This window comes from Lutra lutra, chromosome 4 (genome assembly GCF_902655055.1).
Source record: "Lutra lutra chromosome 4, mLutLut1.2, whole genome shotgun sequence".
Taxonomy (NCBI): Eukaryota; Metazoa; Chordata; class Mammalia; order Carnivora; family Mustelidae; genus Lutra; species Lutra lutra.
The window spans coordinates 13,593,504-13,611,502 of record NC_062281.1 but is presented as its reverse complement, the minus strand read 5'-3'; the positions used below and the strand labels follow the sequence as shown (position 1 = coordinate 13,611,502).

Below are 17,999 nucleotides of genomic sequence, written 5' to 3'. Positions count from 1 at the left end.
GGAGGTGCTCGGATCGCTAGGGATGGAGCTGAGACAGGGGTGTCCCCTCCCATTTCAGGGCATCTTGGTTCTTCTGTTTCACAGACCTCACCTTCCCCATCTGGCAAGTGGGAAGACTCCCTGCTTCCAGAGCGCCAGGATGGGGAGGAAGGCTGGGAGCGGGAGTGCGGAAATCGCGGCGCTCCAGCGTGCGGGCATCCCCGCAGGGTTCGCGCGGGTTCGCTCTGGCCTGGGCGCCAGTGCAGCCGGGACCCCCGCCGGTGCCCAGCGCTCCCCCCACCCTCTCTCCCGGTACCCAGCGTTCCGCTCCCCTCCCCCAGCCCAGCGTCTTCTGGGTCCTCCGCGGCCAAGGCGCCCGAGGCCCGCCCCGCCTCCTCGCGCAACCCTCGGCCGCTGGGCGACCCGCGCTGCCCCGGCGGCGGGCGGAGGGGCGCGCGGGGCGGTTAGAAGCCGGGGCCAGCGAGCACCGGGCGCGCGGGGACCGGGGACGCACGCGGCCGGCCGGGCGGCGCGCACTTCCCCCTCCCCCGCGGCCCGAGCGCGAGCCGCCGTGACGTCACGGGCGGCCCGCCAGCCCCGCGCTCCAGCGGGCAGAGCGCGTGCGGCCGCCGAGCACATGGGCCCGCGGGCTGGGCAGGCTCGGGGCGGCCTGGACCCGGACTGGCAGCGAGGGGCAGCGCGCAGGGACGGACCCCGACACCCCCCGGGGCCCCGAGCGGATTTCCACGCGGAGAGGGTGTTGGCAGTCCCGGCGACCTGCCGAGACACAGCGGGATCCACCTTCCAGTAAGTTAGAATTTTGCCCTCTGCGTTTCTGGGAACTCGCAAGCCTAGGCCTGGCGAGTTGGGATGCGCAGAGAGTAGTTGGACGGAGGAGAGGGGCTTTGGGATTCCGATGTGTGCTTGTTAACCGCGCACTTTCCTCATCACCAGACTGGAGAGTGGCCGTGAGTTTGGGCGTTGGTGGGGGGCGGGGTGGGGGGGGGAGACATCAAATGGACAATGCATGCGTGAGATAATTCTGGGTTTGTGCACTTGATGGAAGGTATATTGTTACCGAACACCTAAAAATAGAGCTCCTCCAATCAGTACCGATTTGGGGTCGCAGATAGGGTTTGGAGGACCCTTTTGAGAAGCTGGAGGTCTGTGATGCGGCCTCCATCCTTTGACCATTATCTTCCCCCACCAGATGATTTTCAAAAACCCAGAAACTGTTTTTGGAAACTTTCTCTGCTTTTGCATTGCCTTTACAGATTTGCTGGGTGCCCCCCACACCCTTCTCATGGTCCTTCTTTTTGGATGGCTTGTTGGTGTAATTGTGTTTACTCTCCTTAGACTAACATGCTCTTATTTTTGCCAGTGTTGGGGGTGGGTATTGACTTTCAGGAAGGCAGCCATGAGGCTGCATGTGTCCGGTGCCCGGATACACTATGAATTTTCCTGATACTCTGTAAGCATGGAATATTCTTCTGTTCATGGCCTGGCTTCAGGCCCTTCCAGAAGATGAGAGAAGAGGGGAAATCACTTGCGAGGGTTTTTAGGGAGTAGAGGGTGAAGTTTTGGTTTTCCTTTCTGGTCTTATGTTTTCCAAGGGAGGCTGGCAACCCCCGCTGGCCCACTCCACCACTGTGAGTCCTGCCTCCTGGAGCTGTTTTGCTGCTGGAGGAAGCAAAGCCTGGAGAAAAACGTGTGTTTGTGTGTGGTGGGTGGGCGGGGGCCTGGAGGACAGGGACTGTATCTGCTCTGCTGTTAGTCATAGGATGTTGCAGACCTATTTTGCATACTGGCCTTGACAAGTTGAGGCTTGTTCATTTGACACAGTCCTGTGGTCACAGCAAATCTTTCTAAAACTCTAACCAGTGGAAAAGGTACTTGTATGGATCCTCGGAACCCTGAGTGGAACTTCCTGAAAGATTTATTTGGAGAAAAACCTTGGAAGCAGCAGAAGGACAAACAGACTCGCTGGCTGGGCAAAGACTCGTGGCCCGGTCTCCACGACTTGAGGGGAGTTACATCTTAGAGGTGAGCCGGCCTCGTGGTCTGAGCCGTTGGCAGAGGGCCCAACTGGAATCCCTCTTGTGGGTCTGGTGATGGAAAGGCTGGCTGGGTCCAGGGGCGACCATAATGCTGTACCCATTGAATTCCCGGAGGGGATTTATTATGTGGTCACATTGTAGTTTGGTCTGGTGAAGGGTCCTGTTTATTATTGTGGCTTTACTTACTCTGAGTGCAGAATTCTGCATAAGGTAGGCTTCTCTGGAAGAGTAGACAAATCAGCTGCTTTTTCGGATTTTCCTCTCTCTTCCTCCCTCTCCCCTCTTTCCCTCCCCCATGCTGTCTGGTGTGCTCTTTCTGTCCGTGGCTGGAGCTTTTTTGGCTTAGAAGGAGGGAGTTCTTTTTCTCAGTTCTGAGATCTCCGACCCCCACTGGTCTCTGTGATTGCTGGTCTAAACACCGGAGGAATTCTCCCTGTCCACATCCAGTCAATCCCATGGGCTTTAGCTTTTTTTTTTTTTTTTTTCTTCTTGAATGGCTGGCAGGCAGGCTTGCTGGGGTTGGAACCTTCTGCCTGCCTGGGATGGACACTTTTCTCCAACAGCTAAGCTCAAGAGTCTCCTGGACGATAAGACACCCCTGCTTTCTTCTTCTTTGTGTTCATATCCCTGAATTTGGCCAGACCAATGGCAGATCAGCCTTTTTCTGAGGAAGCCGAGGACCTTGGATAGTTGCCGGAATGAATTGTCTGGCGATGTGGCCATGGGCCTATTAAAGGCTGTACTTGACTGTGGCTCTTTTTTTTTTAAAGATTTTATTTATTTATTTATTTGACAGACAGAGATCACAAGTAGGCAGAGAGGCAGGCAGAGAGAGAGAGGAGGAAGCAGGCTCCCCGCTGAGCAGAGAGCCCGATGCGGGGCTCCATCCCAGGACCCTGGGATCATGACCTGAGCCTAAGGCAGAGGCTTTAACCCACTGAGCCACCCAGGCGCCCCGACTGTGGCTCTTTTATGTCAGATGCCCTCCTGGATGCTTGGGCCTTTTATTTTGCATTCCCTTTCACAGCTGGCTGTAGACACATCACTCTCCTTGCATTTGTTTTTTTCCTTCTCTCCTGGTGCTGGTTTGTGATCTCTTTAAGAGACCAGGACTCCCTTGTTCTGTATCCTGGGTCTGTAGGGAGCCCCGGATCCAAGGTGGCAACAGAGCAACATCGATAAGCCCCATTGATGGCCACTTCTATAGTCTACCTAGTAAGCCTCAGAAATTCTCGGCCTACTGGAGAACGCTGCTCAGATGGTTCTCTCATAGGTGCCTCCTCTGTCTCTTCTGTTTCTCCAAGTAATATAAGGAACTAATAACAATAGTAATAATAATAAATAATAATGATGATAGTAGTTCCTATAATATTATGCCAAGCATGTTCTTTGGATTGTATGCTCCTTACAACCTCACCAGGCAATTATAATAAAGTATCTAGCGATGATGAGGTTCTTATCATGGGCCAGCATCGGTTTTAAAGGCTTTAAATATATTATCTCACTTAATCTCCCAGTGATCATATAAAATTATTATTATTACCAGAATTTTGTAGATGAGGAACCCACAGCTCAGAGTGGTTGAAAGTAGCCCCTGAAGTCACACAGGTGGGAACTAACACAGCCGTCAGGATTTGGCCCAGGGCCTGCTCCCAAAAGTAAGAGGGCAGTGAAATTAAGAATATGCAAAGGATGGGGTGCCTGGGTGGCTCAATGGGTTAAGCCTCTGCCTTCGGCTCAGGTCATGATCTCAGGGTCCTGGGATGGAGCCCCACTTCAGGCTCTCTGCTCCACGGGGAGCATGCTTCCTCCTCCTCTCTCTCTCTGCCTACTTGTGAGCTCTGTCTGTAAATAAATAAATAAAATCTTAAAAAAAAAAAAGAATATGCAAAGGATGCTTTTTGACCAAGAGCAGCAGGACTCAGGCAGGACAGAAATCTTGACATCTTTTTTTTTTAAGATTTTATTTATTTATTTGACAGAGAGACAGCGAGAGAGGGAGCACAAGCAGAGGGAGTGGGGGTGGGGGAGAGAAGCAGGCTTCCTACTGAGCAGGGAACCTGATTACAAGGCTGGATCCCAGGACCCTGGGATCATGACCTGAGTCAAAGACAGATGCTTAATGACTGAGCCACCCAGGTGCCCCAATCCTGACATCTTGTACAAAGACACCTCTGGCTCTGGCTGCCTACCTCTTCCGCCCCTTGGATCGGGCCGCGCCTTGTGGGGCCACGGAGCCTCAGACAGGCCTTTAGTGTCTGCAGAGCTCTGACCCCAGAGCCTGGGGAGCAAAGGCCCCCCGGAGCCCGGACAGGAAGCTCAGACATGGTGCAGAATCTGTGAGTATTTGTAAAGTGCCACAACCAGGCACCCTGCCTGACTTCGTAACCGGCATTTAATGACCATCAACATCACAGCAGATGGGAGATAGGGCTCTTTGAGCAAATCTTCCCCTTCCTGCACATTCCCCGCAACTGCTCTGAGTCCTTGCCTTTATCCTACATGTGTGCAGCTCCAGTAGCTTCCAAACCTCCCATCTAAAGACTGTCGTAGCCCTGTCGGTAAAAACAATGACACCGTGGGTCATAAAACACAAGACTTACATTCACGAGGCCAAAATGGTCTCAGTCATTTTTGGTGGTAGAATTCTGACTTGTTTTTCCTTTATTTTCTCTTCCTCTTTTTGTGTGGGGGGGTGAAGGTAGAGGATGTTGTTTTGCTGGTGTCTGGTGGGTAATCTGAGCCCCAGGATTACTTCTTTACCTGCCTCTTTTTCCCTTCTTAGCCATGAGCTGCTTGAGAGCAGGGGAGGGTGGCGTGAGGAGGGGCCGGGTGAGGAGGGGCCGGTGGTCTTCACTGGTCTGGTGGCTAACACAGCCCTGGTTCTCATCTGAATCAGGTGACTGTCAAGGACTGCTTTGTTTTTAAGGAATCAAGCAGCCCTTAGTCTATTCTCATTGTCTTAGAGATGAAACAGCCCAAAGTGTTGGGAAGTGGAGGGTTTGCCCCGTGGGAATGAACCCTGAAGAAAGAGAAGGAAACCAGGTAGCTGCTGGAGGCATCTGGGTAATGCCTATAAGGGGTAGTGCAGATCAGGGTTATTTTGGGGGCAAGTTACTTCACCTCTGTAAGCCTCAGTTTTGTCATCTATAAAATGGCGACAGTAAAGCACCTGCTTCACAAGTTGGCGTGAGGAGGAAATCGGGGATGAACAGCAGGCATTCTGCAGAGGGCCTGGGCTCATAGTAAACCTTCTGTAGAAGTTAGCTAATATTACCGCTACAATTACTGGGTTTTTATTACTTCCTGTGGCTGCTTGGAGTAGTGGTTTCTGAATACATTTTAATGTAAAGGTGACATTCTGGGGACACAGATGACAAGATGGCAGTGACTTCACTAGAGGTCTTTGCAAGCATCTGAGAGAAAGGCTGGTTGTTGTAAGTAGGAAAGAGATAAGCGATCAGGGAAGCTGCAGAAGCAGGTTTCCGAAAAAAAGACAGGGAAGTGGGGGTGGGTACCTCTCAGGCCTCAGTCTGTCTTTGCAGGTGACTTAACCTCTCAGCTCGATGCAGGGAGAATGGTTTTTCCCTCTCTGGGATGGTGCAGAGCACTTAGCACAGAGGAAGTAAGTTCTTGACAGAGACAGAAGAGCGGTTGTTACTGATTTTTCTTCAGGATTCCCTTTGCCTGGTCACTGCTACTCAGCTCAAGACTGATGGATCCGTTCGTTCATTTGCTGAGCAGTTGCCGTGTGCCAGGCACTGTTCTAGCTGCTGGAGATCCAGCAGGGAAGGAAAGAGATAAAAATCCCTGCCCTCCTCTAGCATCCTTATCAGTCCAAGCCGCACGGTGGGGCAGGGTGGTCCTCAGAGGGAGATGTGGAACTGGTGGAGGCAGAAACTGCACCCACTCTGTGCAGAGTGACTCTGGCCCCGCTGTGCCGCTGGGCGTGAAGTGCCTAGCACCAGGCCTGGCGTGTGGTAGTTATTATATAAGTGGTAGTTGCTATATTTATATTCTTTCATTTCCCTCCTGAGATTTATTTTTCTCCATGGTATTTGTTATTGACTGAATGTTTATGTCCTTCCAAAATTCGTATGTTGAGGGCACCTGGGTGGCTCAGTCAGTGAAACGTCTGCCTTTGGTGGCTTAGGTCATGTTCCCCGGATCCTGGGATCGAGCCCCATGTGGGTTTCCCTGCTCAGTGGAAAGCCTGCCTGTCCCTCTCCCTCTGCTGCTCCCTCTGCTTGTTCACGCTCTCTCTCTCTCTCTTTCGCTTTCTCTCTGTCTCAAATAAATAAAGCAGACTCCCCACTGAGCAGGGAGCCGGATGCAGGACTCCATCCCAGGACCCCGAGATCATGACCTGAAGGAAGGCAGACACTTAACAACTGAGCCACCCAGGTGTCCTGTTAATAGTGCTTTAGAGGATAATGCATTCTAAGGCAGCAGGTAGAGCAGGTGAGGGTCTGGAGGCCTTGGGTGGGCTGCAGTGTTAAGTTGGCTGATGGGGCACGCTCCGTCCAGAAGCTGACATTGGAGCAGCCTTGAAGGAGGTGGAGGAGGTTGATCCAGAGGAGGCTGTTCCAGGCCCTGGGGAGAGCCAAGATAGAGGCTGAGAGCAGGGGTGAGCCTGTGAGACGGAGGAGCAACACCGAGAATGAACTGGAGTGGTGGCGTGAGCCAGGCGGATAGGACAAAGGCGGAACGGGACGGCAGAGCAGCACGCAGTAGGTCCTTTACATGGTCTTCAGGTCTTTGCGGAGACGTTGTTTTCTTTTTTCTTTCGTTGACTGAGGTGTAATTGACATAAAGCGTTCTGTTAGTTTCAGGTGTACCTGACCTTGGTGAAATGAGCATCACAACAAATCTAGCTAATATCTGTCACCTTACACAGCAATTCATTGTTTACTCTGTAAAAGCGGGAGCTATTGAAGGGTTTCAGATAGAAAACTGATGGGATATGATTGCGCTTTTGAAACGATCCGTCCGCCCACTGTGCTGAGAAGGGCCTGAAACAGGGGCAGAAGCCAGGGCCTGTGGGCAAACAAGCAAACCTCCCGGGCTCTTGGCCCAGGCTGTGGCGCTGGGCGTGGCTGCCAGTAATAGGCTTCTGGACTGTTCAGTACTGTATCCCAAGCATCTAAAACTGCTGTCCCGTGTGGTAGCCACCAGCCTGAGATGGCCCCTGAGCTCTTGGAAGAGGTTTGTCTTAATGGAGATGTAATGCGTGTGTAAAATACACATCACTCCCAAAGACTTAGTACAAAAAGAATGTGAAATACCTCATTAATGAATTCTTTAATGTTGATTGTATATTGAAATGAGATTTTGGATATATGGGCTTATGTACATTATTAAAATTAATTTCACCTGTTTCTTTTAACCTTTTTAAAACATGGCTACTAGAAAATCTAAGTACATGTGTCTGGCGTTCTGTTTCTGTCCAACAGGGCGGCTCTAGAAGGGTGCCTGGGACATGGTAGGAATTCAGGGGATGGAAGGAGCGAGTGCGTGGGCAAGGGAGTACAAGTACAGGAGATTGATTCTGCAGTGAGGAACCTCCCAGTAGAGGAGAGAGGCAGATCGCTGGTGATATCTGCTGGGGTAGGGAGGAGAAACATGAAAAAGAGGCAGCCAAGTATGTGGCAGCTGAGTCCTCCAGTCCCCACCCCGTAGGGAAGAGGGGTGAGGGGTCTTTGGTCTCAGCAAGGGCCCAGAAGATGGGGAATCGGGAGAGGAGGCTCCTGTGTGTCACGGGGAGATGGCAGGAGGCTGGGGCACTCTCAAGAGCCTTAAAGACCAGGCAGAAATGGACTTAAGTGGGTCCTGCCAACTCTGGGGGCGCTTTCCAAGGATTGCAACCAAGGAGTGGTTTTCCAGATTTTATATTTAGAGAGATGACAAATGCACATGGAGGGTATTTCAGGAAGCAGGTAACTGAGTTGGAGATTCCAGACTCTGTGATGGGAAATTTGGCTTTCCGTGCGTGAAAGGAAGGGGAGCTTATCTTTGAAAATCTGCGGAAAAGCCTATAAAAGTTAAATATAATTTCTTGAGTTAAATACAGTTACTGTTTTGTCTTTATTGCTGTGGTTGTCCTTCTGGTGTATATGGTCACATCCTGACTTGTCCTAGTCACCGTCAGGTAGTAGGCATCCCTGAATACTCTTGCAGTCTCTGTCCATTCTTGTTGGTTGATAACATTTCCATTCAGTGACAACTTCATTGCTCACGTAATCATTCTTCTCATTTTGATGCTCGGCTCCATAATAGACTGTTTATATATATATATATATAAATAAAGTTTTCAATATTTCAGTTAAAGCTGTTTAGGATTTTTTGTTTTTGTTTTGTTTTGTGTTATATTTATTGTTGATGATGTTGTTTTTGGTAAATCCCCAGTCTCAGAATTATTACATCAGAGTGTCTCAATATTTTAAAAGTTTTAGGTAGCTATTGGAGCTCATGAAATTGGCCCTGAAGGACATTTGCTGTTTTCTGGTGAGAGGTGTGATGTTTACTGCTGTCAGTGGTACAGTGATACACTGACATGTCATTAACAGTTACGTATAGTGTGTATTACATGCTAGACGCATGTTTCCATGCATCATAGGCACTTGCGTTACACTGTTCTTGACTTTCTTATTCAGCAGATGTTTGTGGAATGCCGGTTGTGTGCTGGGCATTGTTCTAGGCCTTGGATGTTCAGTAGTAATCAACAGATTTGGTACCAGTTCTCAGGGAGTTTATTATGTATGGGGGAGACACAGAAAGCAAGTCTACAAATGAGCCCCATTATTGTAAGGAGTGTGAAAAAATATGGATAGAATAATATGGGAGGGTAGTTTCTGTGGGGTGAAAGGGTCAGTACTGAAATCCTGCTTCCCAGTGAGACAGGGAGGCCCAGGAGAGGTTCACCAGAGAAGGAGCGGAGCACACATGAGAAGGGAAACATCGACAGATGTGACCAGCTATTCAAGAAGAAAGCGTGCCTAAGCACAGAAAAGCTGTAATAAAGAGGGTGGAGAGTTCCCCAAAGTCAATAACAAAGAGCTAAACAACCTCATCACAAAGCAGGTAAAAGAGATCAATAAGCAGCTCTCAAGGAAGGAGGCAGAGGCACGAGTGCACGTGGAGAGGTTCTGAGTCTCACTGACGCGGTCAGGTGCGAGGCGCGGTGGAGGTCTGACGTCAGTCTAGCGGATTCCCTCTGTTTTGGCAAACTGAAAGGGGCATTGTCATAAACACACAGTACTGTGTAATACTGTTGTGTCGTCATCACTATTGAGGTCCAGACGACTTCCATCACCCCCAGACGTCCCTCCTGTCCCTTTGCAGTCAGTCTGCTACCCTGTGCCCAGCCGCTGACAACCAGTAATTTGTTCTCTGATCTTACAGTTTTGTCTTTCTCACATAAACGGACTGGGATGGTGTGTAGCCCCCCAAGTCTGGTTTTCTCGCATAGCCTGATGCATGGGGGATGCTGCCATAGGTATCTGCAGTTTGGTGTTCAGACGGCCATTCTGTTCCATGGATACGCCCCCGGTTTGGAACACATCTTTCAGCTGACAGGCATTTGAGTGGTGTCCAGGGGGTACATCTTTCCTATTTTAAAATGTGCCCAAAATAGCAAGTCTGACTCAAGTCTTGGCGAGGTTGTGTGTCTCAGGGTCCCCTGACTCAGCTGCGAGCATGAGGTCTCCTGAGGGACCGGCGGGCAGCATGTGGTAAAATCGAAAGCATGTCTGAGGCCCACACCCCTTGGTCAGTTTGAGAACTCACAGCTCCTGCTCCATGTTCCTTAAGGATAATTGGGGATGGATGTGAGTGTCTAGAGAATGGGCCAGAAGGACTTAGATCAAAGTCACTGTCGTCATCTGAGGAGGAAAGCAGGGATGGTGGTGGTGGTGAGGGCCAAAAGGCTGCTTTGACTTTACTTTTAAGGCATAGAAAACTAGAAAGAATAATACAGACATACAAAATGCTTCCTCGAGGAGGTGACCCCTAGGCTAAGACAGGAAGCATAAGCAGGAGTGAGTTAAGAGAGGAAGTGCGGGAGGGGGACTGGTACCCCCCCCCCCCCCAGGTGTCCTGCTGGGGGCTGCTTCTGTCTGTGGGAGACAGGACTGTCAGTGATCTGTCTTCAGACACCAGTCCTCGGGAAGAACCTTGTCATTCCTAACCTTCAGTATCATTGTCTGCCTCTGGCCGGACAAGCCGGGCTTCTGACCCACGGCCCAGGCTCAGCCTGTAGTTTGGAGTGGGTGAGGGCTGGGTCCTGTGGGCTGTTTGGTGGCTGCTCACTGCCTGCTTATCACGCAGCAGGAACTCCGACTAAAATGGGAAGGCATGACAAGCTTTCAGCCTTGGAGTTTCCAGATCTCAGCTACCCTCCGAATAGCACACTCCGGGCAGAAGTGGGATGGGAGGGCGCCCCCCCACCCCCCGCCGACAGGAGGGCAGGCTGCAGGAGGCGGGAGCTCCCGGGAAGCAGTTCCAGGACGGGATGTCAGGTCTCAGTGCTGGACCAGAGGAGGGATGGTTGCATAACCAGGGTCGAGGGTCTCAGGAATCCTTTAGGTATAAAATGTGGAAACCTTACTGCACCGTCTGGGAGTTGTGTCTGCAAGGACACTTCCCATGTCCTGCCGTGGTGACAGAAGACAGTGATTTCCCCTTTCCTTCGTCACCCCTTGCTTGTTGAAAAACCCCTTTGCTTTTCCTTTTAAACAAGTAACTATGCAGGGAATGCCTTACTGATTGAGAAAACATGTGTGGAATGTCCAGCGAGATGATAGGGAAGGGATAGCGCCTTTGGCTCTGGGAGGACAGAGGAGGCTATGGCCGGCAGGCAGCCTCCAAGCTCCTCTTCCCAGGTGCTCTGGGGGGAAGGTGGGCCTGTAGAGGGGCAGTGGAGGCTATGGCAACAGGAAGCACGGCCTGTGTGTGAGGCCCCCCAGGTCCCCAGTGGCAGTGTCCTCTGAGTACAGACCTCGCCGGGACACTCTGGCCTTTGCCTCATGGGTTTTTAATGGACCAGATGCACTCATCTGTTTTATAAGAAGGGAGGCTCCCCAAGGATAGGAGATGTCTTTGTCTCTAAGTGGGAAGATAGGCTGAAGTGATCCCAAGGCTGCCTCCCGCCCTGGTTGGATGAATCATTACTTAAGTGGGACTGTGGAATAAACCCGGTGGAGTGAAGGCCGGAAGGGGCCTCTGTCTGCTCCAGCTGCTCTCCCATAAATTACAAGGGCCGTTCCACACAGAGGACCTTTTGTTTTTCCTATTACCTTTTGAAAAATGGGAAAAGCCAATCCTCCAATAAGAGGGCACTCTTGGCTGCATTAGCTAGAATGTTCTTCCCAGACTCCACGCCCAGGACACCACGAGCACACTGATCTCTCTGAAATGCACTCTGATCTCATCCCTGCCCCTGTTCAAAACCTTCTGTAGCTCCTTATCTCTGTGGAATAAAGTCCAAGTACCTCCCTTGTTTGGAAGGTGGCTGATGACCTCTTCAGTCCCACATGGCACCCTTCCAGCTCTGCTCTCCAGGCAGAAGTCCGTTCTGTCTCCAAAGAAAACACACATGTGGGGCAGATGTGTGCAAGAGCTTGCCCCCACAGCCATGGCTCTCCCATTGCGTGAGCAGACGTGCCAGGCTTTGCTGTGCCCCTCCTCCCCCACCCCCCACCCCAGCAGGGGTGAGGTGCTGGTACCCTGGTGGGTGCTCCCTGCCTCAGTCCTTGTTGACTGAAAGCTGCAACTGGGCCAGCCCCTCTCCGAAGAGAAGAAATGTTTCTTCCATAGAACAGCTTGCATAGAACAGTTTCTTCCATTGAACAGTGGTGTTCCGAATTGCTTCTTCAGACCCTTACATGCTTTTGTGATGGGCTGCGCGTGCCTGGAAAAGTAGCTGTTTCTGAGATTCTAGACTGCTCCATTCCTTTTCCTGTTCCCTCTCTGCCCTGACACAGGTTGGCTTTTTTTTTTTTTTTTTTTTTTTTTTTGGAAGCCAATCCTTTTGTATCCCACTGGATGGGAAGCCGTGGTGTTGGTGGGCCGTTTCCGGTCCGTGATGATGATGATGATGATGGTTTCCCGGCAGCTCCTGGGCTTTTGCCCTCCTGACAGGTTCGTCATCGCCAGTTTCTGGCAGGGGAACATGCATGATTTTCTGTGCGTGATTGCAGCAAAGTTGCTGAAGGAAACAAACAAGCAGCTCTCATGGGGAGAGAAGCCCCACCCCACTTTGTACAGCTTTTCCTGTGTTATCTGCGGGAGCGTCTCGCAGGAAAAATTCATTAAGGACATAGTTGGGGACCATAGGAGGTTTCTGTGCCTGGAACTACGCAGGGCTCCAGGGCCGTGGCAGAGCAGGACTACAGAGTTTACTTCACAGAAGATCTAGTCCTTGCCTTTGAGAGATCTCGGCAGAGTGAGAGCAAAAGTTCGGTCTGTGCAGCAACCCTCAGCAGCCTCATGGTGTTCAGTATTACCCATTACTGTAGGAAATCCCCACCCTACCGGGCTAAGCCCTGACTGCACCAGCGTGCAGAACCGTCCCCACATTAATTCGTGCAGTTAGTAAGTGTGAACGAATTCCGTGTATAAATTGCACTTGAACAGCTGTGTTCAGTCACCAGCATTTACTGCCTGTCTCATGTACAGGCACTCTGCTAGGCTTGCTGCTCTGCAGTTGAGAAGAGCTCTGGGGTCCCTCGGAGACCCTCCCCACTGAGTGAGTCTAGTGCGGGGATACACACATGGGATTTTGCACATGTGGACAACACCATGCTGGGAGAGTGGTTCTCAGAGATGAACGGGATGGTGCTGGAGCCCGGAAGCCCGGCAACTGAACACAAGGGAAGGCTACAAGAGCCGCTGACTTGGGTGGGTGGAGGTCTGGTTGGTTGGGAAGGCCTCGTGGTCAGGGGATGGGGGTCATGGACCGGGTTGGAGTGGAGTAGGTGGAGATGGGTTTGCCTGTGATGGAGGGGCTAGGAGTCTGTTTCTTATCTCTGAGTGGGAACACAAATTCCTTCCTTAGGCTGATGGTGAGCATCTGTAGTAATCAGAGTGGTGTGCTACAGACAGTAGCTGAGCCCGCTGCGTGAAGGGCACAGTGCCAGGTATGTCATGGGCATCAGCCCATGCATTGCTCAGCACTGCCTTATGTGACAGCAACCATTATCAACCCCATTTTCCAGATGGGACAAATGGAGGCTCAGAGGTGTTCCCTGACCGGCCCAAGTTCACACAACTCTTACAAAGTAGATGGGAGGGGCACCTGGGTGGCTCAGTTGTTAAGCGTCTGCCTTCGCTCTGGTCATGATCCCGGGGTTCTGGGATCGAGCCCCGCATCGGGCTCCCGGCTTTGTGGGAAGCCTGCTTCTCCCTCTCTCACTCCCCCTGCTTGTGTTCCCTCTCTCGCTGTGTCTCTCTGTCAAATAAATAAATATTAAAAAAAAAAAACAAAACAAAGTAGATGGGAACCCAGGTCAGAGTGTGAAGACTGGGTTTGGAACCAACCCACGAACTCCAGATCCTCAGGAAATATAAAAACGAATCCTCTTCCCTAGATGAAGTTTCTCTTTATTCCCCTCCCTTTTTCCAATCTCCCCTCTTCCGCAGTATTCTGAAAGGGCAGGGCAGTTTTGACTTCAGCTGTAAATTTTAGATATCAAGACCCCAGGTGTCTGTTCTGAATGAGACAATCTCTGGATAGAGACTGAGAGAGCAAAGGGAAGAATTGAGGTTGTAGCTCTCCCGGGTGATGGGGATGGAGGGCAAAGGGCTTCCCGTTACTGCTTTTTCTGTGTCCTAAACCTGTTTTAATTATAAGTGGGACTTGGTGGCAGTGAGGGGGAGGCGTGACGAGCACATTGATGAAGTGCCAGGGGAGTGGAATCGCTCAGGTGTCTGGCTCAGCCCTCTCCTCCTCCCTCCTCCCTGATCGTCTCCCTCGGATTTTTGAACAAGGAAACAAGGGTGCCACCTCCATTTGCTTTCCTGGTGACCCTTGTAAGTGCCTCCCTGTACCCAGCTTTGCTTCTGGCAGCGTGGGTAGAAAGGACAACGTCCATCGGATCTTCCTATATGTCCCTGGCCTACGTCTGCCTCCGTCTCCCCAGACTCTAACGCCAGACTCTCTGGCTTGAACCTCAGCACTGCTGCAGGGTAGATGCATGACTTTCACGACTCTGGGCTGAGTTTCTTCCTCTGTAAAAGGTGACACAGGAGGAAACTGAGTTCAAATGAACAGATTTAGGGTGTGCCTCTAGCCTCCCAGGCACCACATCTGAGGCCCCGGGAGCTCACAGGCTCTCCCAGAGGTGGTTGGGGATCCGCCCTCCAGCTGGCACATCTAGGGGGTGGAGAGGGGGTGGCAGAGAGGAAATGGATCCAGGCCTGCTGTGTATCTCACCTCTGGCTCTTTGAACTCAACATGAATGGGAGGGGGATCGGACTGCAGAACTGTGAGCCCTGCAGATAGGAAATGATTTCTGCACTGTCTGTTGACCTGGATTGCTGGTATTCCTGGTGGAAAGTGGACCTGGGAGTTGAGAGGAGGCTCTCTTACTGATAAGACCTCTGTACCTGCTCCCTACCCCCTGCCCCATGATTTCCAAGAACAGAGTTTCTGGTGTCTGATTGAGGGGGAGGGAGGCTGACCAGGTGAGGCCATCTCGGCCACCTCTGCACCTGCCTGGAATCCTGCAGTCTGGCCGATGGTGTCAGCAAGGTCAGGGAGAGGTGTTTCTGGGCGGGGGTCACAGTGAGTGAGTCTTTCATGTCTCCCATCTGTTTCTTCCCCATTTTGTGAGGGGCTGGGTTGAGTCTTGGAGAACGGCTCTTGCTGTATGCTGGGCGCTTACTCTCATTTATTGAGCACCTGCTTGTGAAGTGCTTTGCTCTACCTGCAGGCTTGGGCTCACTCAAACACTTTGAGTAGCCAAACCCTTTGAGGTGATGGAGCTGATCACCATCTTCATTGACAAATGGGGGGGGGGGGTTGAGGCATATCTTGTTTTTAGTTTTTTAGTTTTCATATTTAAATTTTTTTATGGAGGTAAAATACACATGATGAAATTGACCATTTTCACCATTTTTAAGTGTCCAGTTCAGGGGCATTAAGCACATTGACATTGTTGTGTAGCCATGAATCTCCAGAGCATCTTCGTCTTCCCAAACTGAAACTTTGTCCCCATTAAGCGCTGAGTCCCGATTCCTCCTCCCTCCAGCCTCAGCAACCACTGTTCTACTCTCCGTCTCTGCTACTGTGACTAGTCCAGATACTTGCTATTAGTGGGGTTAGACAGCATTTGTCCTTCAGGGGCTGGCTTAGCTCACTTAACATAATGTCCTGTTGGAGCACGAGTCAGTGCTTTAAGGCTGGATGCTCTTCTGCTGGACGCACGTACCACGGGTTTGTTCATCTGTTCACTGGTTGATGGACATCTAGGTTGCCTCCACCATGTGGCTACCGTGAATTATGCCCCTGGAATTATGGATGTAGGTATTGCTGGGTCATGTGGTGATTCTGTGTTCAGTTTTTTGGGAGACTGCCATACTGTTTTCCATAGTTGCTTCATACCCTCACCAACACTTATTTTACATACATACTTAACTATACATACATGTATATGGTAAGTGGTAGCCACCCTGGTAATTGTGAAGTGATGTCTCACAGTGGGTTTGATTTGCATCGCACTAAACGACTAAGTGTTGAGCGTTTTCTCCTGTGCTTATTGACCATTTCTAGATCTTAACAGAAATGTTTGTTGCTGCTGCTGAGTTGTAGGGGTTCTTTATATATTCTGGGTATTAATCTGTTTTTAGGTATATAATTTGCAAACATTTTCTCCCATTCTGTGTGTTGTCTCTTCACTCCTTGAATGTACAAGTGGTTTTAATTTTGATGATGTCCAACTTAGCTGCTTTTTTCTTTCATTGTCTTTGGTTTTGGCACAAGGCATAGAAATTGTATGAAACTCCAGCCATGGTCATCCAGTCAGAGTATCAGAGCACCAGTCTTGTGCTCTTCAGCACTGCCCTCAGTCTTCATCCTTTGGATTCTAGTGGCCAGTGTTTACCCCGTCAGGTGTCTCTGTTTAGCTCTCCCGTGCGCGTTCTTGGTCATGCCCTCAGAGTTCTAGCAGGTGGCCTTTCTTACCGCACTTCCCAGAGTACAAGGGGGCTCCCAGCTTCCTGGTACCTGGCGAAGATTGGGTGAGGGCAGGTACTCACTAACGTGCAGTCAACAGCCTAGCAGGGGTCACAGTGTGCCCGCCTTGGACACTCCAGCATATCGAAGACCTGTCCAAGAGTTGTTTTTCTTGCAGAAGAATTGACCAGCAAATGCTTTTGGTGACAAACATTTGTAGTGACAGTTGGTGAGCAGATTTCATGTAGTTTTGGTGGTTAGCCCATCATCCTCTATTGATCCCTCCAGAAGAAACGGAAACAGCTGTCATGTATTGGCTAGTTGTGAGGCATGGTAGCCGGTGGACACCTGTAAACCCTGCACCTTGCTCAGGAGCCAGGGTCTGACCCTTAAGCACTGACTCCACCTGCGTCTTCTTTCCGGTCTCTCCCAGCCCTATGCCTCAGCGCTCTCCTCCAGGGAGAACTGTGATTCTGAGTTTTGGAGTTTACTGTTTCTTTGCTTAAAAATTGTTTTCACTGTATACATGAGTCAGCCTAAATACTACACTATTTTCTTTCCTTCCTCTTGAGCTTTACAGAAATTCCGTGCTCTCTGCAGCTTCCTTTGGGCCTCAGCACCTCGTGATAAGTCCCTGTTGGTTCACAGCAGTCTGTTTCTCTCTGTGGTCATCTCTTCCACTGTGTGAACACACCATGGTTTATTTATCCCTTCTCCAAGGGCATGCAAATTGTTGGCAGTTGTTTTCCTTTGTTTTGTTTTGTTGCTTTCCTTCCCCACACAAACAGCACTGCTGGGTGCAGTGTGTGGGTTTTGTTTTTGTTTTTGTTTTTAAGTAAATGGTCTTTTTAAAAAAATATTTTTATAGGTTTTATTTATTTTTGTGACACAGGGAAAGAGCTAGTGAGAGAGAGAGAGAGAGAGCACAAGCAGGGGAAGTGGCAGGCAGAGGGAGAAGGAGAAGCAGGCTCCCTGTTGAGGAGGGAGCCCTACTTGGGGCTTGATTTGAGGACCCTGGGATCATGACCTGAGCCAAAGGCAGATGCTTCACTGACTGAGCCACCAAGGTGCCTGGGCGCGTCTTGTTTGCCTGTTCACACAGGTCCCATGGGGCAGGGTTTATGTCTGGAGTGCTGGCACCCCATGTTGCTTTGGGACTGCCCCGGGATCCTACACTCTCAAAATTGGAAGGAGCTTCTTTGGCCAAGTATTTCACCTTCACTGATCATCTAAAAGAAAATATTTTTGACGTGGTGGTGAAGAGCTTAGTCCGTGACATTGGATGGCCACTGCTTCCCTCCTGCCTTTGCCTCCTTCTGTGACTTAGTTCATTGTGCAGTGACCTTAACTTTTCCCTACCTCAGTTTCCTCCACTGTGAACCAAGGGTAAAAGTCTGGATCAGATCGTGCAGGATTAACTCTGGACCAGAGTGATAATAAATGCTGAGCAAGGGCTCCGTCCTGCTGGTGTTCATCCTGGTTGGTGTCTAAAGATCACTTATACCTGCCCCAGGCTGATGCTGAGATCGAAACTGAAGCCCAGGAGATGGGCCGTAGCTCAGACAAGGTGGGAGCAGTGGGATTGGCATTCTGGAAACAGCCCTTGTTCAGTGTATTTTCTTTCATTGTGGGCCCAGGATTCCAGGCAGGTCCACAGTCCTGCTGGACCATTGTGCTCTGCCTGATGATCTTGACCTGCCCAGGTAGGTTTCCCCTCTTCCTGTCCAGACTTCCTAGTGCTTTTCTGCTTGGAATGTAGGAAGGCAGGGCGCCTGCTCTGGTGAAACTGTGTT

General features: G+C 50.7%; 1 long non-coding RNA gene across 1 annotated transcript in view; it reads left to right on the top strand.

Annotated features, from left to right (window-relative positions):
* The first annotated feature begins 706 nt into the window (after positions 1–706).
* The window catches only part of LOC125098913 (uncharacterized), a 225,727-nt gene continuing 208,434 nt past the window's right edge, over positions 707–17,999 (top strand). Inside the window, exon 1 of the long non-coding RNA XR_007126973.1 lies at positions 707–786. This is a non-coding gene — a long non-coding RNA (uncharacterized LOC125098913). The remainder of the gene's footprint in view (positions 787–17,999) is intronic.